Source organism: Oncorhynchus keta, chromosome 26, assembly GCF_023373465.1.
Source record: "Oncorhynchus keta strain PuntledgeMale-10-30-2019 chromosome 26, Oket_V2, whole genome shotgun sequence".
Taxonomy (NCBI): Eukaryota; Metazoa; Chordata; class Actinopteri; order Salmoniformes; family Salmonidae; genus Oncorhynchus; species Oncorhynchus keta.
The window spans coordinates 28,997,980-29,019,934 of NC_068446.1; the positions used below are offsets into that span (position 1 = coordinate 28,997,980).

At 42.7% G+C, this 21,955-nt stretch overlaps 1 long non-coding RNA gene across 1 annotated transcript; it reads right to left on the reverse strand.

Annotated features, from left to right (window-relative positions):
- Nucleotides 1–6,435: 6,435 nt before the first annotated feature.
- Nucleotides 6,436–19,925, reverse strand: LOC118371596 (uncharacterized). The gene is made up of 2 exons (XR_004823033.2): nucleotides 19,670–19,925; nucleotides 6,436–7,193 (listed from the first exon to the last, which is right to left on the reverse strand). It is a non-coding gene; the product is annotated as an uncharacterized LOC118371596 (long non-coding RNA).
- Between the last annotated feature and the right edge of the window lie 2,030 nt (nucleotides 19,926–21,955).

The window sequence follows — 21,955 nt, forward strand, 5'->3', positions numbered from 1 at the left end:
CTGTGATGTTACCAAGCGTAACATATCACACTCATTTGAGTGTCCCGGACTAACATTTACTGTGTTCCATCTAGTCTATGAGTTTTACTTTGTAACTTGATGTTTTTGTTGCTTAATTTGAGCCAAACAGGATCCAGCACCTCTCAGTTTTGGACTGTTTCGTTCTGGGAACCGATTTGCCAGCATCCGGTACCTCTCCTGGCATTAGTACATAATGTTCACTGTTTGTAATGTAAACAGTCAAATAAAAGCGATCAAAGTTAATTAGAGTTGTCTCCTCTGTAATTGTCCTGCTCCCTATAAAAAACATTACCTAATGTGAAAACTTAGATTTTCAGCCTGTGCCCGGTATTCTAACAATGTTTTCGGGTTGGGCCTGTCTGGTTTATGATTTGCTCAACATTGTAGCCTAGATACCAACTCGTGGCAGTTTCCTGTAGCCTGTCTCTCACAGAACCAGAATGAGATTCACTTTCTATGATCTCTTTCCCCATCTCTGCTCTGGTAGACATGAGCCTGCAACTACCATCTCTCCTGAGTTGTACTTCATAATTTGTTTCCTTATATAATCATAGGGTGCTGGTGGCGCTTCAGCACCCCTGATAAATTGAAATACATTTGCCGAAGTTATAGCAGTAATACATGAAATAATTCAGAATACTACACCAGGAGTAGGCCTATAATTTAGCCACAGAGGATCACTCGCTTTTGTTGTTTAAATAGCATAGCTGTGGATGGTGTGCAGCCCAATAACAAGGCATTGCCTACATTCGGGAACGTGTGGCAAATCTGTCAGTGAACAGCATGCAGCCAAAACAGGCCTTTAGCAATATTTTTAACACAATTGTGCGATAGCACAGGTTGTAAAGTAAATGGCTCCTGCTGAAACAAAAATACTTATCTGTCTGTAGGCTGCAAAAATATTGTATACCTTCCAAATAGGCCTATTGAGTGAATAGCATTGTTTTTACAAACTAAAACAATGGCTGGTGAGTGAGCTGCTCATCATTGTGTGAGTCAGTGAAACTGAAGCTTTTTAGGACTTTAATTTCCTCATATTGTACGATATGTGTCTCCACACACCTAGGCCAAGGCTATTGATGGATTCAAGACGAGGTCGTTTTTAATGATCTCAGATTCTCAGTTTGTCAGTGTCAAAGTAGCCTGACAATTCATTCATTTGTGCGGTATGAAAAAAGATTATGCTCAAGTTTCTAGTCATATAAAATGACATATAATTGCATGAAATGCGTTTCTAAAAGGCCACATTTTTCTCACACCTAGGTTACAAAAAAATAATGCAAGCGCCTCTACTCTAGTGCTCTAGTCTAGACCACTACGTAAATGTGATGATGTGCATGCAATAGTTTATTATAATGGAAATTTTCCAGTACCTCAGATTTCCCCAGGTCACCCCCCTCTCGCGCTCACTATTTGTTCCGGCACCTCCTGATGTACAAATGAAGTGTCTCTGCGTGTCTCTAAAAACACCTGAATGACAGAAGTGAAGGATACCTTATATTTCAGTCCAAGGATGTCTTATGACCGTAAAACAACCTCAAGACTTACCCATACTTGTTGGCAATACAATGTCCCATCGATCTCACTCAGGTAGAGTGTGGAATGCCCATCGCAAACTCAAACAACACATATGAACATACCGATTCCGCGGGTTTCATAAAAAAGACCGTCCCACAGATTTTAACATTCTAAGTACGTCACTTGGGCTCATATCATGGAAATATTGGGTGCGTTTGTAAATTCACTCTAAGCTCACAACATTCAACACACCGTTTGGACGCTACAGGTTCCGTCGCCTGCCTTTTGGGATTATCTCAGCCCAAGACGAGTTTCAGCGAAAGATCGACAAGTGTACGAAGGCCTCGACGGAGTTGTGGCCATTGTGGACGACATCCTTGTCTATGGTTGAACCAAAGAGGAGCACGACCGAAACCTCCGCACGATGCTGCAAAGGTCCCGCGAGAGAGCAGTCCGGCTCAACCCCGAGAAGAGCACAGTCAGCGCTACAGAGGTCAGCTACTTCGGACATCTTCTCACAGCGAATCAAGCCAGATCCACAGAAGAACTCAGCCATAAAAGAAATGGAACCACTAAAGAACCGTGCAGAGCTGGAAACAGTGCTTGGCATGGTCAACTACTTAGCCAAGTTCACACCCAGCTTCTCTAATGCTAACGCACCCCTGTGTCAGCTGCTAAAGCAGTCCAGTGAATTTCTCTGGGACAAGCAACACAACATTGCTTTCCAGAATGTGAAAGACTTGATCACGAGAGAACCAGGACCAGTCCTTGCCTACTACGACCCCGACAAAGAGCTCAGACTCCAAGTGGACGCGTCAAAGTATGGACTAGGTGCAGTGCTACTGCAAGAAGGAAAGCCCATCGGCTACGCTTCCAAATCTCTCACAGACTGTGAAATCAACTATGCTCAAATTGAAAAGGAGCTCTACGCCATTCTGTTCGGATGCAAACGTTTCCATCAGTACGTATATGGACGACAAGTCATTGTGGAATCCGACCACAAGCCCCTTGAGTCAATTATGAGGAAACCACTAGCCACTGCCCCGCCAAGGCTACAAAAATGCGACTTCACAATCACTCACCGTCCAGGTATAGACATCCCTGTCGCAGACACACTCTCCAGGAAGTTTCTTACCTATAAGGACAGCAGCCTCAGTGAAGGCATGGACATGCAAGTGCACACTGTGTACAGCAACTTACCAGTTAGTGACACAAAACTGAAGCAGATCCAAGCAGAAACAGAAAAAGACTCACAACTCGCACAGCTAAGGAAAGTCATATAGGATGGATGGCCTGAGGAGACAGCGTTTCAGAATTCCGGAAGCATCGTGATGAACTATCCCAGATCAATGGAATAATTTTCAAAGGAGAGAAAATCATTATTCCTACCAGTCTCAGAGAAGAGATTTTGACAAAGATCCAGGCTGGACACATGGGCATGGAAAAGTGCAAACAGAGAGCACAGGACATTTTGTTTTGGCCCGGAATGCGCAAATAAATAGAGGACATTGTTGGTAAATGCGCCATATGTCTTGAACGACGCCCCTCAAACACCAAAGAGCCAATGTTACCTCACTGTATCCCAGACCGACCCTGGCAGGTCGTGGCAACCGATCTGTTCACCTGGAACAACGAGGACTACATCGTAACAGTGGACTACTACAGCAGATACTTCGAACTAAACAAGCTTCACAGCACCACATCTGCAGCTGTGATACACAAGCTGAAAGCAGCCTTTGCAAGGCATGGCATTGTAGAGACTTTAATATCTGACAATGGACCCTGTTACAAATCAAATGATCCTTCACAAAAGCATGGGAGTTTACACATGTCACCACAAGCCCACATTACCCTCAAAGTAATGGCCTTGCTGAAAAATCAGTGCAGATTGCTAAATCACTCATGGACAAAGCAAAAGCAGACAAGAGAGACCCCTACCTCAGCCTCCTTGAATACCGCAACACTCCAGTTGACAACTTAAAATCACCAGCCCAGCTGTTGATGAGCCGCAGACTTTGCTCAAACCTTCCCAGCACCAACCATAAGCATAATGTTAACTTTCACTGCTATGGGGAGGACACACAGCTGTACATTTCAATGAAACATGGTGAAGCCGCAAAATTGCCCTCGCTAGAAGCCTGTGTTTCAGAAATAAGGAAGTGGATGGCTCCAAACTTTCTACTTTTAAACTCGGACAGAACAGAGATACTTGTTCTAGGTCCCAAGAAACAAAGAGATCTTCTGTTGAATCTGACAATTAATCTTAATGGTTGTATAGTCGTCTCAAATAAAACTGTGAAGGACCTCGCCGTTACTCTGGACCCTGATCTCTCTTTTGACGAACATATCAAGATTGTTTCAAGGACACCTTTTTTCCATCTACGTAACATTGCAAAAATCAGAAACTTTCTGTCCAAAAATAATGCAGAAAAATTAATCTATGCTTTTGTTACTTCTAGGTTAGACTACTGCAATGCTATACTTTCCGGCTACCCGGATAAAGCACTAAATAAACTTCAGTTAGTGCTAAATACGGCTGCTAGAATCCTGACAAGAACCAGAAAATGTGATCATATTATTACAGTACTAGCCTCCCTACACTGGATTCCTGTCAAGGCAAGGGCTGATTTCAAGGTTTTACTGCTAATCTATAAAGCATTACATGGGCTTGCTCCTACCTATCTCTCTCATTTGGTCCTGTCGTACATACATACACGTACGCTACGGTCACAAGACGCAGGCCTCCTAATTGTCCCTAGAATTTCTAAGCAAACAGCTGGAGGCAGGTCTTTCTCCTATAGAGCTCCATTTTTAAGGAATGGTCTGCCTACCCATGTGAGAGACGCAAACTCGGTCTCAACCTTTAAGTCTTTACTGAAGACTCATCTCTTCAGTGGGTCATATGATTGAGTGTAGTCTGGCCCAGGAGTGTGAAGGTGAATGGAAAGGCTCTGGAGCAACGAACCGCCCTTGCTGTCTCTGCCTGGCCGGTTCCCCTCTTTCCACTGGGATTCTCTGCCTCTAACCCTATTACAGGGGCTTACTGGGGCTCTTTCATGTCGTCCCTAGGAGGGGTGTGTCACTTGGTCAAATAGCCCTTACACAGCCCCCATTTGGGTTGTGCCGTGGCGGAGACCTTTGTGGGCTATACTCGGCCTTGTCTCAGGATGGTAAGTTGGTGGTTGAAGATATCCCTCTAGTGGTGTGGGGGCTGTGCTTTGGCAAAGTGGGTGGGGTTATATCCTTCCTGTTTGGCCCTGTCCGGGGGTATCATCGGATGGGGCCACAGTGTCTCCTGACCCCTCCTGTCTCAGTCTCCAGTATTTATGCTGCAGTTGTTTATGTGTCGGGGGCTAGGGTCAGTTTGTTATATCTGGAGTACTTCTCCTGTCTTATCCAGTGTCCTGTGTGAATTTAAGTATGCTCTCTCTAATTCTCTCTTTCTCTCTTTCTTTCTCTCGGAGGACCTGAGCCCTTGGACCAGGCCTCAGGACTACCTGGCATGATGACTCATTGCTGTCGCCAGTCCACCTGGCCGTGCTGCTGCTCTAGTTTCAACTGTTCTGCCTGCGGCTATGGAATCCTGACCTGTTCACCGGACGTGCTACCTGTCCCAGACCTATCATTTGACCATGCTGGTCATTTATGAACATTTGAACATCTTGGCCATGTTCTGTTATAATCTCCACCCGGCAGAGCCAGAAGAGGACTGGCCACCCCTCATAGCCTGGTTCCTCTCTAGGTTTCTTCGTAGGTTTTGGCCTTTCTAGGGAGTTTTTCCTAGCCAACGTGCTTCAACACCTGCATTGCTTGCTGTTTGGGGTTTTAGGCTGAGTTTCTGTACAGCACTTTGAGATATCAGCTGATGTACGAAGGGCTATATAAATACATTTGATTTGATTTGAACCAGCAGCTGCAACCTGAGGTCGTCAGCTACAAGGAAATGCATGGAAAACGTGCACAGAGACAACAACAACAAAAGCGATACTACAACAGGTCAGCTAGACCACTGCCACCACTGATCGAAGGAGAGTCAGTTAGAATCCAGGAGCATGGACTCTGGAAGCCAGCAGTCGTCATCCAGCCAACTGACACTGAACGTTCATATCACGTCTGCATCGCAGAAGGAGCAGTGTACCTCCGCAATCGTCGTCACTTACTGAACACAAAAGAACAACACACTGATGAGATGCACTGTTCCCCTGAAAGAGAACGTGATGAACTAAACACACACACAGCACAACATACACCACACTGACCTGCAACACCACAATAACTGTTGACTGACACAGAAGCATGCTCAGCATCATATCGCACAAGGTCAGGAAGAGAGGTCAAGCCCAGAGCTGTCCTAGACCTGTGGAATGTCAAAAGGTGTAGGCGGATCGCTGCCCTAAAAGAGTTCCAGACTGTAAACTTGTTATTGAAAGTTCACTTGAAATGCTCAGGTATTGTATTTGTTTGAAATGTTAAGATGTTATTTCTACAGTGAAAGCTGAGTTGCTGAGAATCCCTTGGTGGAAAACTAACAGTATGTTGGATTGTTGTTTCAGAGTCGATGTTGATTCAGTTGGTGTAGTATGTAATATAAATGGTTACTTACCTTGAGTTCAAACTTACAGAGCATGTATTCAAAAGAAACCCTTAGAATATGTAAACATTTTATTTTGTTTTAAAAGAAGGGGGATGTAATATTCATATGTTTAAACATACTGAATTGTAATTGGATGCATTTTACCACCATATCATACTGTGCTGTGATTGGTTAAGACCACCCAAATGGTTAGGTCATGGTCAGAGCTAATAAAGAGCTAAGAAATATCCTGTAGTACTGCATTATATTATTTTGTACAAAGTGTGCAAAACAAGACAGTATTGTGGTTAACAATTTCCACATTCAGGTTTTCAAATTATTTATTGGAAATTTTGATGACCACATTATTGACATTTAGTGAAAATTGATTTGATCACTGCTCTTTTTTGTAGAGTCACATAGCACCCAATTATTATGCAAAGCACATTTCTCAAGCTGGCACCATGGGAAAAAATACATAAAGTATGATCAAAACTGCAGTTATAAAGGTTTCCACAAGGAGTCAGTATAGTACAGCTGATAGAGGATAGTCATTAGGCACAGGGCTTTGTATCGTTACTTTTGTAACTCATGGTCATACATACACACACAGTGAATGAGAGAGAATTAATTCTGTCTTCATCTTGTTACGAATTGCGTTTTCACAAAAAAATACAAAAAAATAATTATCTAACTTTAAATAGTACCACTTTACATTACAACTCCCTTATTACTGTCTAGCTACTTGTGCAATTACAGTTGAACAAGTATTGTAATTACTTATTGATTCAATGTGTTACACTGTACTCACAGCAGTAATCCTAAACGTAGCCCTAACCCTAACCCTAGCTTCATGCCCACATCACTGGTCAACCCTCAACCCTATAACCCTAACTATCATGTTTAGTTAAGACCCAGATGCAGACAGTGCCGAAGTAATAAGAGTTTATTACAACAACAGGGGCAGGCAAACGACAGGTCAATGCAGGCAGGGGTCAATAATCCAGAACGGTGCGGTAAGGTACAAACCGGCAGGCATCCTCAGGCTCAGTGCGGGCAGAACGGTCAAAACTGGGAAGGACTAGAAAACAGATGTAAGAAACAGGCAGGAGCAGGGAAACAAACTCTGGTAGGTTTTATGTACAAAACAAACTGGCAACAGACAAACAGAACACAGGCATAAATACACAGGGGATAATGGGGAAGATGGGCAACACCTGGAGGGGGGTGGAGACAAGCACAAAAATAGGTGAAACAGATCAGGGTGTGACACTAACCCTAGCTTCATGTCCACATCCCAGATTAACCCTAACCCTTGACCCTAAACTTGGCATTATGTCCAAAACACAGCTCAACCCTAACACTTAACACTAACCTCAACCCTAACTTCTGAAGGTGTGTGAGGGTCTTCCACTGACTTTCCCACAACTGGTTATATTATTATTATACTTCCCCTTTCCTACCCTTTTACGACCAACATTCTTTTCCTATAAAAAATGTGATAAATCATATTAATCCCTCATGGGTCCATCATATGCTTTTCACAGACTGACAAGGGATCAGTGCAGTCTTGTCAACAATAAAATCAGTTTGTGTTTGTGCTTGCATGTGTGCATATTTTCTAATGAGGCACAGAGGATGATGTCCATTAGGAGTCTCAGTTGTCACAGGCAGTGGATGACTGTAATTCAGAAACCACTCTGATTATGTGTGTGTAGTCAACGTTCTGAAGCTTGACTAATAACCATAAACCTTTGGAAACACTAAACCAGCTCATATTTTCCATGTACAGTCATCGCCACACAGGGAGGTTTGTTGGAAGAAAACAGCAACTACACAAGTCAGTTAAGAACAAGTTCTTATTTACAATGACATCCTACCCTGGACAAATTGTGCACCCCCCTATGGGACTCCCAATCACAGCCTAATGTGATACAGCCTGGATTTGAACCAGGGACTGCAGTGACATCTCTTGCACTGAGATGCAGTGCCTTAGACCGCTGCACCACTCGGGAGATCACAATGTCCAAAATATGATTTTTTAAAAATCATATCCATTCTTGCATATAAACTATCTACCTGTATTCGTATAGATTTGGGGTTTGTCGTTAAATTTTCCTTGGAGTTGTGCCATTCAGAAATATCATTGACTAAACTATAACATGTCGGCACTGGCGCCCTGAGCCCAATTAGTGGGTCCTGCTGGCTGTTGCTGCTTAGTAGTTCTCACCCATAGTCTCCTTCACAGTGGTCAATAGATTGTTCCAGTGCAATAACATGTCATATAGTAGAGATACAGCAGAGATCTTGTCTCATCAGTCAGACTCCAGGGTGACTACATGACTAATGAAAGCCAATAACAACAAGAGTGTTTATGCATATCTGACTTGGCACAGAAGCTGGACAAACAATAATAATTGTGTAGAAATATGATAATGTCCTCCCACTCACTGTCTGTTTGCTGTTGTCTACGAAAACCAATAAACCCACACAGACACTCATGGGTGAGCTGAGTCTTCCTGACTATCTTGATATCTGACTCCTCTCTGGACCATGAAGATCCTGGAGGTCAGGGGTCAAGGGTGCCTCCGCTGTCTGGACAAACCCAGCTCTGTAGAGCTAAAGGGGCCCAAATATTAATCTTAGTGAATCTGTATCAGTCAGCAATATTTCACATCCTTAATGCACAGAATGAATGATAACAAAAACAGACAAATGAAAATAATCAGTGGAAACCAGAGATGATCTGCTCTGCTGGGGAATGGATGGGGTCAGAAGAAAGTCACTGTTATGAGGTTGGACTAAGCTCTCAAGTACATTGTTTTGACCTAAATGCCACCATGTTTATATTCATCTTTATCTACTTTTACCCATTTTTCAGTATCCAATTGGTAGTTACAGTCATGTCTCAATGCTGCAACTCCCATATGGACTCGGGAGAGGCGAAGGTCGAGAGCCATGTGTCCTCCGAAACACGACCCAACCAAGCCGCACTGCTTCTTGACCAAATGCCCACTTAAACCGGAAGTCAGTCACACCAATGTGTTGGAGAAAACACTGTGCACCTGGCATCTGTGTCAGCGTGTATTACACCTGGCCCACCACAGGAGTTGCTAGAGCACGATGGGACAAGGACATCCATGCCGGCCAAACCCTCCCCTAACGCTGTGACGGCGTTCGTCTGTTGAAAGAGAAGCGGACCAAAATGCGGCGTGGTGGTTACTCATGTTCTTTAATGGAAAATGAACGATACATGAAATAACAATAATATACAAAACAACAAACGAAACGCGAAAACCTATACAGCCTATCTTGTGACAACAAACACAGAGACAGGAACAATCACCCACAAAACACACAGTGAAACCTAGCCTACCTAAATATGGTTCCCAATCAGAGACAACGAGAATCACCTGACTCTGATTGAGAACCGCCTCAGGCAGCCAACCTATGCTAGACACCCCTACTCAGCCGCAATCCCAATGCCTACTAAAACCCCAATACGAAAACACAACAAAAATAAACCCATGTCACACCCTGGCCTGACCAAATAAATAACGAAAACACAAAATACTAAGACCAATGCGTGACAAACGCGGACTACACTGGAACAATTGTGTACGGCCCCAGGGGTCTCCCGGTTACGACTGGCTGCACAGTGCCTGGACTCAAACCAGGATCTCTAATGGCACAGCTTACAACTGCGATGCAGTGCCTTAGACCACTGCGCCACTCGGGAGGCCATATTACTCATTATCTAATGAAGTACAGTATTTGTCTCTCTATTGAAAGAGTATTGTGTATCAAGCCTTTGGTTCACATTCAGCAGGCCTAGATGAATACAATATTTTAGGAAGTACCTCTTCCCTATACTGAGGACTGGTCATGCTTAACAGACTGCAAACCACTTTGCTCTCTCTCAAGTATCCCTTCTTGGTGAGTTTGTGGTCTCTTGCTGAATATATACTACTGTTATTGACATGTCTGTTCCCTTAATTGTCTTCCCGTAACACTAGCCAAAACGTCTGCCTCAGGACAGCCACATAGAAAGCTTTGATGACTATCCTCTCTGGCTCCATTCATCATCAGTTTTATGAGGAAAAACAATCCATGCATTAGGTTACTCTTCTACTTATCCATCCTCTACCTTTTTTTATTCTTAAATTTACATTTTCCTTTGTGTTTCTCTCCCACATGTATTGGCTCCTTCTCCCTCTATGTGCCTCTCACCCTCTCTTCAAGCCTTCTTATTTCCCCATGGGGCGCCAGAGCATGGGAACTGAACTGCCCTCCACTCTCTAGCCATCACACTCAGAATTTCCTTTTTTCTCTTGTTTTTCCCTCCACATTTCTGACACAGGAAGGGACCTAGCATTTTCCAGGGGAGCCCAGCTGGCTGTGCAGAGTGCAATAAACCCAGGCCTCCTGGTTCCCCCTGTGGTCCCTCACTCTTGTCTGGAACTGGAATAGGCCCGCTGCACCAGCCCAATAGAAACCAGTACAAACCCAGTAGATGTGATCCAGCCCTTTGCTACATGGATTTAGTCAAGTCTGGATAGCAGTAGCTAGTAAAATCAACAATGCTTTTGGCTACTGAGTTGTGGGGTTTGTAATTGTGTGCAGGGGCATTTCATGACAAATCCAGTGCATTGAGTGTCTCGTTATAGTCTGGATGTAGGATACATTTGTACTCGGCCTTGACTCGGTCCTGGACAGTGAGGACTCAGAATTTCTTCCAAAGGACTGTGTTTTTTTGTTTGTTTATTTGCGTTGTTTGTAACTGATTTTTAAACTTATTTTGTACATAATGTTGCCGGTACTGTCTCTTATGACAGAAAATAACTTCTGGACATCAGGACTGTGATTACTCACCATGGACTGGTAGAATCCTTTTTATCCTTTAACGAGTGTAACGAGCCAAACGCAAATTACAGTGCCTTGCGAAAGTATTCGGCCCCCTTGAACTTTGCGACCTTTTGCCACATTTCAGGCTTCAAACATAAAGATATAAAACTGTATATTTTTGTGAAGAATCAACAACAAGTGGGACACAATCATGAAGTGGAACGACATTTATTGGATATTTCAAACTTTTTTAACAAATCAAAAACTGAAAAATTGGGCGTGCAAAATGATTCAGCCCCTTTACTTTCAGTGCAGCAAACTCTCTCCAGAAGTTCAGTGAGGATCTCTGAATGATCCAATGTTGACCTAAATGACTAATGATGATAAATACAATCCACCTGTGTGTAATCAAGTCTCCGTATAAATGCACCTGCACTGTGATAGTCTCAGAGGTCCGTTAGAAGCGCAGAGAGCATCATGAAGAACAAGGAACACACCAGGCAGGTCCGAGATACTGTTGTGAAGAAGTTTAAAGCCGGATTTGGATACAAAAAGATTTCCCAAGCTTTAAACATCCCAAGGAGCACTGTGCAAGCGATAATATTGAAATGGAAGGAGTATCAGACCACTGCAAATCTACCAAGAACTGGCCGTCCTTCTAAACTTTCAGCTCATACAAGAAGAAGACTGATCAGAGATGCAGCCAAGAGGCCCATGATCACTCTGGATGAACTGCAGAGATCTACAGCTGAGGTGGGAGACTCTGTCCATAGGACAACAATCAGTCGTATATTGCACAAATCTGGCCTTTATGGAAGAGTGGCAAGAAGAAAGCCATTTCTTAAAGATATACATAAAAAAGTGTTGTTTAAAGTTTGCCACAAGCCACCTGGGATACACACCAAACATGTGGAAGAAGGTGCTCTGGTCAGATGAAACCAAAATTTAACTTTTTGGCAACAATGCAAAACGTTATGTTTGGCGTAAAAGCAACACCCTGAACACACCATCCCCACTGTCAAACATGGTGGTGGCAGCATCATGGTTTGGGCCTGCTTTTCTTCAGCAGGGACAGGGAAGATGGTTAAAATTGATGGGAAGATGGATGGAGCCAAATACAGGACCATTCTGGAAGAAAACCTGATGGAGTCTGCAAAAGACCTGAGACTGGGACGGAGATTTGTCTTCCAACAAGACAATGATCCAAAACATAAAGCAAAATCTACGATGGAATGGTTAAAAAATAAACACATCCAGGTGTTAGAATGGCCAAGTCAAAGTCCAGACCTGAATCCAATCGAGAATCTGTGGAAAGAACTGAAAACTGCTATTCACAAATGCTCTCCATCCAACTTCACTGAGCTCGAGCTGTTTTGCAAGGAGGAATGGGAAAAAATTTCAGTCTCTCGATGTGCAAAACTGATAGAGACATACCCCAAGCGACTTACAGCTGTAATCGCAGCAAAAGGTGGCGCTACAAAGTATTAACTTAAGGGGGCTGAATAATTTTGCACGCCCAATTTTTCAGTTTTTGATTTGTTAAAAGAGTTTGAAATATCCAATAAATGTCGTTCCACTTTATGATTGTGTCCCACTTGTTGGTGATTCTTCACAAAAAATACAGTTTTATATCTTTATGTTTGAAGCCTGAAATGTGGCAAAAGGTCACAAAGTTCAAGGGGGCCGAATACTTTCGCAAGGCACTGTATATACTGCGTTCTCAGGAACAGGCCCAGATCCCTGTGATTTGCATGCCACCAGAGACTCTGGGTTCGATCCCAGGTTCTGTCGCAGCCGGCTGCGACCGGGAGGTCCATGGGGCGACGCCTAGCGTCGTCCGGGTTAGGGAGGGTTTGGCTGGTAGGGATATCCTTGTCTCATCGTGCACTAGTGACTCCTGTGGCAGGCTGTGCGCAGTGCATGCTGACCAGGTCGCTAGGTGTATGGTGTTTCCTTCGACACATTGGTGTGGCTGGCTTCCGGGTTGGATGCGCAGTGTTTAGAAGCAGTACGGCTTGGTTGGGTTGTGTTTCGGAGGACGCATGGCTCTCGACCTTCGTCTCTCCCGAGCCCATACGGAAGTTGCAGCGATGAGACAAGACAGTAACTAGTAACAATTGGATACCATGAAATTGGGGAGAAAAAGGGGGTAAAAAAGAAAGAGGAGGTGAAGAAAAAGGGGCCAGAGGGCGGGCTGCCTTCAGAGAATTCATAGGTGATCGAATAAACCTCCAGTTCCTTCCATTCTGCTAGCAAATGTGCAATCTTTGGAGAATAAAATAGATGACCCACGCGGATGATTAAACTACCAATGGGACATTCAAAACTGTAATATTCTTATGTTTCACAGTCGTGGCTGAACGACGACACTATCAACATACGGCTTGGCTGGTTATACGCTGTACCTGTAGAATAGAACAGCGGCGGATTATGCATTTTTGTAAATAACAGCTGGTGCACGATATCTAAGGAAGTCTCAAGCTATTGCTTGCCAGAGGTATCTCATGATAAGCTGTAGACCACACTATCTTCCTAGAGAGTTTTCATCTGTATTTTTCGTAGCTGTTTACATACCACCACAGACTGAGGCTGGCACTAAGACAGCATTGAATGAGCTGTATTCCGCCATAAGCAAACAAGAAAACGTTGACCCAGAGACGGCACTCCTAGTAGCCGGGGACTTTAATGCAGGGAAACTTAAATCCATTTTACCAAATTTCTATCAGCATGTTAAATGTGCAACCAGAGGGGGAAAAACTCTGGACCACCTTTACTCCACACAAAGAGATGCATACAAAGCACACCCTTGCCCTCCATTTGGCAAATCTGACCATAATTCTATCCTCCTGATTCCTGCATACAAGCAAAAATTAAAGCAGGAAACACCAGTGACTAAATCAATAAAAAAGTGGTCAGATGAAGAAGATGCTAAGCTACAGGACTGTTTTGCTAGCACAGACTGGAATATGTTTCAAGATTCCTCCGATGGCATTGAGGAGTACACCACATCAGTCATTGGCTTCATCAATAAGTGCATTGATGAAGTCGTCTCCACAGTGACCATACGTACATACCCCAACTAGAAGCCATGGATTACAGGCAACATCTGCACTGAGCTAAAGGTGAGCTGCCATTTTCAAGGACTCTAACCCGGAAGCTTATAAGAAATTCCGCTATGCCCTCCGATGAAGCATCAAACAGGCAAGCGTCAATACAGGACTAAGTTCGAATCGTACTACACCGGCTCTGACACTCGTCGGATGTGGCAGGACTTGCAAACCATTACAGACTATAAAGGGAAGCACAGCCGAGAGCTACCCAGTGACACGAGCGTACCAGACAAGTTAAACTACTTCTATGCTCACCTCGAGGCAAATAACACTGAAACATGCATGAGAGCACCAGCTGTTCCGGAAGACTGTGTGATCATGCTCTCTGCAGCCGTTGTGAATAAGACTTTTAAACAGGTCAACATTCACAAGACCGAAGGCCAGACGGATTACCAGGATGTGTGCTGCGAGCATGCTCTGACCAACTGGCAAGTGTCTTCACTGACATTTTCAACCTCTCCCTGTCCGAGTCCGTAAAACCAACATGTTTTAAGCAGACCATACTGCCTGTGCCCAGGAACACTAAGGTAACCTGCATAAATTACTACTGACCCGTAGCACTCACGTCTGTAGCCATGAAGTGCTTTGAAAGGCTGCTCATGTCTCACATCAACACCATCATCCCAGAAACCCTAGATCCACTCCAATTTGCATGCCGCCCCAACAGATCCACAGATGATGCACTCTCTATTGCACTCCACACTACCCTTTCCCACCTGGACAAATGGAACACCTATGTGAGAATGCTATTCATTGACTACAGCTCAGCGTTCAACACCATAGTGCCCTCAAAGCTCATCAATAAGCTAAGGGCCCTGGGACTAAACACCTACCTCTGCAACTGGATCCTGGACTTCCTGATGGGCCGCTCCCAGGTGGTAAGGGTAGGCAACAACACATCCGACACACTGATCCTCAACACAGGGCCTCTCAGGGGTGAGTGCTTAGTCCCCTCCTGTACTCCCGGTTCACTCATGACTGCATGGCCAGGCACGACTCCAACACCATCATTAAGTTGCCGATGACACAGCAGTGGTAGGCCTGGTCACTGACAACGACGATACAGCCGATAGGGAGGAGGTCAGAGACCTGGCCGTGTGGTGCCAGGACAACAACCTCTCCCTCAACGTGGTCAAGACAAAGGAGATGATTGTGGACTACAGGAAAAAGAAGACCGAGCACGCCCCCATTCTCATTGACGGGCTGCAGTGGAGCAGGTTGAGAGCTTCAAGTTCCTTGGTGTCCACATCAACAACAAACTAACATGGTCCAAGCACACCAAGACAGTCGTGAAGAGGGCATGACAAAACCTATCCCCCCTCAGGAGACTGAAAGGATTTCAGATCCTCAAAAGGTTCTACAGCTGCACCATCAAGAGCATGGTTGCATCACTGACTGGTACGGCAACTGCTCTGCCTCCGACTGCAGGACACTACAGAGGGTTGTGCGAATGGCCCAGAATATCACTTGGGCCAAGCTTCCTGCCATCCAGGACATCTATACTAGACGGTGTCAGAGGAAGGCCCTAAAAATTGTCAAAGACTCCAGCCACCCTCGTCATCGACTGTTCTCTCTGCTACCGCACGGCAAGCGGTACCGGAGCTCCAAGTCTAGGTCCAAGAGGCATCTAAACAGCTTCTACCCCAAAGCCATAAGACTCCTGAACATCTAATCAAATGGCTACCCAGACTATTTGCTTTGCCCCCCACTAATAACTCTACCTACATGTACATATTACCTCATCTAACCGGTGTCCCCGCACGTTGACTCTGTATATAGTCTCGCTATTATTATTTTACTGCTGCTCTTTAAATACTTGTTACTTTTATTTTTTATTCTTATCCATATTTTTTTAACTGCATTGTTGGTTAGGGGCTCGTAAGTAAGAATTTCACTGTAAGGCCTACACCTGTTGTATTGTGTATGTGACTAATAAAATTAGATTCGATTTGATTTGATTTGACATTCAACAGACATTCGCCAAAAGCCATTTAAAATTGTAAAAATCAATAACTAATTCATTGATTGTCACAGTAACATAAAAATATATATGGTTTATTCAATAAATGTCTAGCATAGTTTTACAACCTTGGTTTGAATAATAATCCAGTTTTGATTTGATATAAATGCATAAAACCTATAAGATGCCATTTAAAGTGGTATAAATCAATAACTAATTCACCGTTTGTCACAGAAACATCACACTATGTATGATTTATTCTATAAATGTCTAGCATACTTTTAAAACCTTTGCCTTAAGTAGAAATTACAGCATTTTGATTTGATAGAAATACACAAAATCTCAAATATTGCATTTAAAGATGAAGAAATGAATAACTAATTCAGTGATTGTTCCAGAAAAAAATGAAAATATGATTTTATTTGCAATAGCTTTAAAGAAATGTTAATTTCAAGTGCAACTTGTTCTATATGAAGTTAGACAATGTTTACATAAAGTTGTACAATGTTTACAATCTTAAATTGCATGCCAAATAAATGTTTGCATTTTTAGTGCAACAGTTTCATATTTTAAAGTAGTTACAAGTCACAACAGTCATTCATTTATATCTCTAATTCTCTAATTTAACAGCAGAGGCCCCTTCAAATAATTTTCTATTTAGGCTTTGTTAATGTCCTTCTTTGTCATCCCCAGACAAGCTGAATGGTACCATCTCTGGCACACAGAGCATTCTATCTGCAGTATTAAAAACATAAAACAGGGTTATGTTTATTTACATGTAAATTACAGTTCTGGAATACCCAAATTCTGTTACATGCTTTTGCAAATAGGAACATTTTCAAATTGAATTGGATTTTTGTTCAATTGACTTTAAATTACATTTGACCACAACCATGACAGCAGCACACATAACTGAGGTGTTAATCATCGTTGAGTATTCAGGCAAAATAAATGTAATAAAGGCATACATTTGCAAAATAATGTATGGGTTATAAAAAATGATAAAAAATGTATCTTTGAAATGGCAGTCTTTGAAATCCGTCACGCCCTGACCTTAGAGATCCCTGTTTATTCTCTATATTTGGTTAGGTCAGGGTGCGACTAGCGTGGGTACTCTAGTTTTTGCATATCTATGTTTTCTTTTTCTTTGTTGGCCTAGTATGGTTCCCAATCAGAGGCAGCTGTCTATCGTTGTCTCTGATTGGGGATCATACTTAGGCAGCCCTTTTTCCCACCATCAGTTGTGGGATCTTGTCTTTGTTTGATTGCATGTATTTTGCACGACAAAGCTTTTTTGTTCATTTTATTGTTTTTTTGCTGGTTCACATTTTAATAAAATATGATAAACCCAAATCACGCTGCGCCTTGGTCTAACCTTAACGACGAACATTATAAAATCAATTTAATCGTCACTTGTGCCAGATACAACGTGTGTACCTTTTACAGTGAATTACTGTCATAGTATCTCTCATAATAGAATAATAAATAGTGTAATGATAATAGAACATTAGAGCAAGGATAACCCTGATAAAAAAGTTTCAAGACAAAGTTTCATACTTCTAAATGTCTTGAAGGATGAAACTAAATTTGTTTTCATTTTTACTTTGTTTTTCAGTGGGCATTGCGTATACTCACTTCTTAATCCCTACTGATGCGTATCAAAGTAGTGTAGTGGATGTATCAATTATTTAGTACAATAGAGAAATCATGCACAAAGTAGCCCACACAATCGCAAAGCAAGGGAATTATATTCACATCTGGGCCACACACAGCCTAGTTTCAGGGAATGTCATCTCCAGGCAGCAAGAGTGTGGAGCTCTCAACTGGTTTTGGCATGGAGCAGCTCACAGAAAAATGACATCAGTAGCTAGTAGGGTAGGAAAGACATTTCAACGTTTGACATCTACCAGTAAATTCTAACTAAGGCAACAATCGGTATGCAAACTAGGTATTGAAAAAGTTTAGTCCGAAGTGTTGGTTCATAGGCTATTTGTGATGCACAATTGTCATCATGCACTGTTTGCATCAGGGGCATAGAAGTGGATGGGCCTGGGTGGACAAGAGGCCACACCCACTGGGAAGCCAGGCTCTGACAGGCCCATCCAATCAGATTGATGTTGTTTAAGCATTGTTCGACCATCTGATCTTTGTATTTTTTTCCGTAAAAAGTGTGATTTTTCACACAGGGTGCCTTTCCTTCACTGGGTGGGCCATTTGGGAACCTTTTGGCAACATTTGAGTATACCCACTTCTCCAGGTACCACAACACCACTGCATAGGGCAGATGGAAAGACAGCAGTCAAACACAGCATGATGTTAAAGGATAAGCAGTCCATAAACTGTGACATAATAAGCCAGTAGGTCCCAATCGTAATAATACAAAAACACAAACATTAAGTATTTCCCAGTCGAAATGTAACTATTACTTCCCATTGCATAAACATTTCCCGTTTAGCACACAAAGTGACCTAAAGTTTAAAGTAGAACTGACAGCGTTTTAATTACTTTGAAGATATGAAACAAACAAACAATCATATAATATCAGTACACAATTTCAAATTTCCAGTTTATGCTACAAAACCAGCTTTATAAGAGGTTTTAAAAATAGGTTCTATTTGACTCAAAGTTCCATAATGTACACTTGGGCATTGTTGGCAGAATAGATAGATGCAGTTCAATGCATGATTAATATAATTCAACAATACATTTCTCGGTAGTCCAAAAAATATTGCTATCAGGTTGTAAATCCCAGCTGGCCTCATACATTGTTTGCTGCCTCCATTTGGAATGCACTGAAACAGTTTCAATTACTCAATATTTTGGCCAAAAATGGACAAATGTAATGAAGGCCAGGAATGTCAATACAATCAAACTAGCAAGGGCAATGATCACAAGTCAGTCATCATGTTGCTAATAGGCTAGCGTATCTATTTATGTAGGAAGCTAAAAACACGGAGCCTAATGTTGGCTAGCTAGCTATCCAGCTGCTAGGAAGATGTAATGTCATGCCATTGGAAGAGTGGATGAGTGACTGACTTTTCCCCCTCATATTGTTTTTCAGTGGCTATACACAGCTAGAGATGCATGTGTCATTTGGTTAGCTTTTAAGAACCTGAATGACTGTTATCCAGTTAGCATATATCTTGCATTTGCAAATTCACTCCTGCTATATACTCCAATTTCAGAGTACTTTCATCTGTGTGCCAGAGCGCAGAACAACTGATGAATTTACAAACGCTGAATATGACCGGTGTCAGGAAACGTAGACCAAAAAATAAATAGTTAGTCAAGTACTGTCTAGATAACACGTAAACAGGCTAACCAGCTCTGCTACGGAGAGTAAAATTGTGAGAACGAGGTGTTCCCTCATTTGTGTCTGGTAGTAGGTAGCTCGCAAGCTATCCGACTTTAGCTAGTTTGCTTGGGTGCTTGGTTGGGACATGCATGTAATGGCAGGCAAGCTACAGCAGGACAAGGAGGATACAATTCCCCATTGTTTATCAGTGCAATTTTGATGGCCAACTAGCTGAAAAAGTTTAAGAGGGTTTATCTAATGTTCCTTTTAGCTCATCTTGCTCTGGCTAGCATTAGTTCTTGATCTTGTTGTTGTTGGTGTGCATAACTGAAGGAGAGAGAGCCTACCTTTCATGGTTGTTTGATCAATAGGACAGTAAAGTTCCCAAATGTAAGAGGACTCCCATGGTGTTTACATATTTTCAGAAATCCATTCTGGTGTATTTACGTGGCTTTTTCCGAATGCGTTCTAATGATCTAAAGTCACGCTGTTGCAACTGCCTGTAAACACACAGTCCAGTTCAAAGTGAATGATGGCAGGTCCGTTTGGTAAATGGCTTGTTTTTATCAAGGCCAACTATAACTCTAATTGGCTATAGCTCACCGGTCTGTGTCGACTCTGGTCCTGAACGAGACAGATGTTTTTATTTGGTTTTATTTACTGCAGTGTCTATTAATTGTGCAAATGAACATATGCTTTCCCACTCTATTTTGCTATAGAATTTTCACAAATGCCTTAGTATACGTAATTCCCAAACATTCAAATAATTTATCAAAACGTGAAAATGACAATATCTAAGTTGTCACTTGTCAGATTTTTTTTTTGTGTGTCATATTCTTCCTGGAGGTGTACATTCGTGGCCAAAAGTTTTGAGAATGACACAAATATACATTTTCAGTCTGCTGCCTCAGTTTGTATGATGGCAATTTGCATATACTTCAGAATGCTGTGAAGAGTGATCAGATGGATTTCAATTAATTGCAAAGTCTCTCTTTGCCATGCAAATGAACTGAATCCCTCCAAAAACATTTCCATTGCATTTCAGCCCTGCCACAAAAGGACCAGCTGACATCATGTCAGTGATTCTCTCGTTAACACAGGTGTGAGTGTTGACGAGGACAAGGCTGGAGATCACGCTGTCATGCTGATTGAGTTCGAATAACAGACTGGATGCTTCAAAAGGAGGGTGGTGCTTGGAATCATTGTTCTTCCTCTGTCATCCATGACAGAGGAAGAACCTGCAAGGAAACACGTGCAGTCAACATTGCTTTGCACAAAAATGGCTTCACAGGCAAGGATATTGCTCCCAGTAAGATTGCACCTAATCAACCATTTATTGGATCATCAAGAACTTCAAGGAGAGCGGTTCAATTGTTCTGAAGAAGGCTTCAGGGCGCCAAAGATAGTCTTGGCGCTTGCTGGACTGTCTCCTAAAGTTGATTCAGCTGCGGGATCGGGGCACCACCAGTACAGAGCTTGCTCAGGAATGGCAGCAGGCAGGTGTGAGTGTATCTGCATGCACAGTGAGGCACATACTTTTGGAGGATGGCCTGGTGTCAACAAGGGCAGCAAAGAAGCCACTTCTCTCCTGGAAAAACATCAGACTGAGACAGACTGATATTCTGCAAAAGGGATTGGACTGCTGAGGACTGGGATACACTCATTTTCTCTGATGAATCCCCTTTCCGATTGTTTGGGGCATCCGGAAAAAAACTTGGAGAAGACAAGGTGAGCGCTACCATCAGTCCTGTGTCATGCCAACAGTAAATCATCCTGAGACAATTCATGTGTGGGGTTGCTTCTCAGCCAAGGGAGTGGGCTCACTCACAATTTTGCCTAAGAACACAGCCATGAATAAAGAATGGTACCAACACATCCCCCGAGAGCAACTTCTCCCAACCATCCAGGAACAGTTTGGTGACGAACAATGCCTTTTCCAGCATGATGGAGCACCTTGCCATAAGGCAAAAGTCACAACTAAGTGGCTCGGGGAACAAAACATCAATATTTTGAGTCCATGGCCAGGAAACCCCCCAGACCTTAATCCCATTGAGAACCCACACATTCTGACAAACTCTAAGCATTGATTATGCAAGAATGGGCTGCCATCAGTCAGGATGTGGCCCAGAAGTTAATTGACAGCATTCCAGGGCAGATTGCAGAGGTCTTGAAAAAGAAGGGTCAACACTACCAATATTGACTCTTTGCATCAACTTCATGTAATTGTCAATAAAAGCCTTTGACACTCATGAAATGCTTGTAATTATACTTCAGTATTTCATAGTAACATCTGACAAAAATATCTAAAGACACTGAAGCAGCAAAGTTTGTGAAAATTATTATTTGTGTCATTGTCAAAACTTTTGGCCACGACTGTATATGATTTCAATAAGATTTGATATGGCTAAAATGCTGTCACATCCACTTTAAATGTTATTCTTGAGAAGTGAGACACTAACAAATTAGCAACAACATCCTCATTGATAACACCTGCTGCAGCTGCTGCAAACTAGCCAACACCAAAAGCTAGCTAGCTAGACTGTGGGAACACTACTGCTCGCTATTACTCAGTGACCTGTTGGCCTTCAAGAAGGCGGAAGTTTCCATACATTTTTGTAAAAACAGTCCAAATG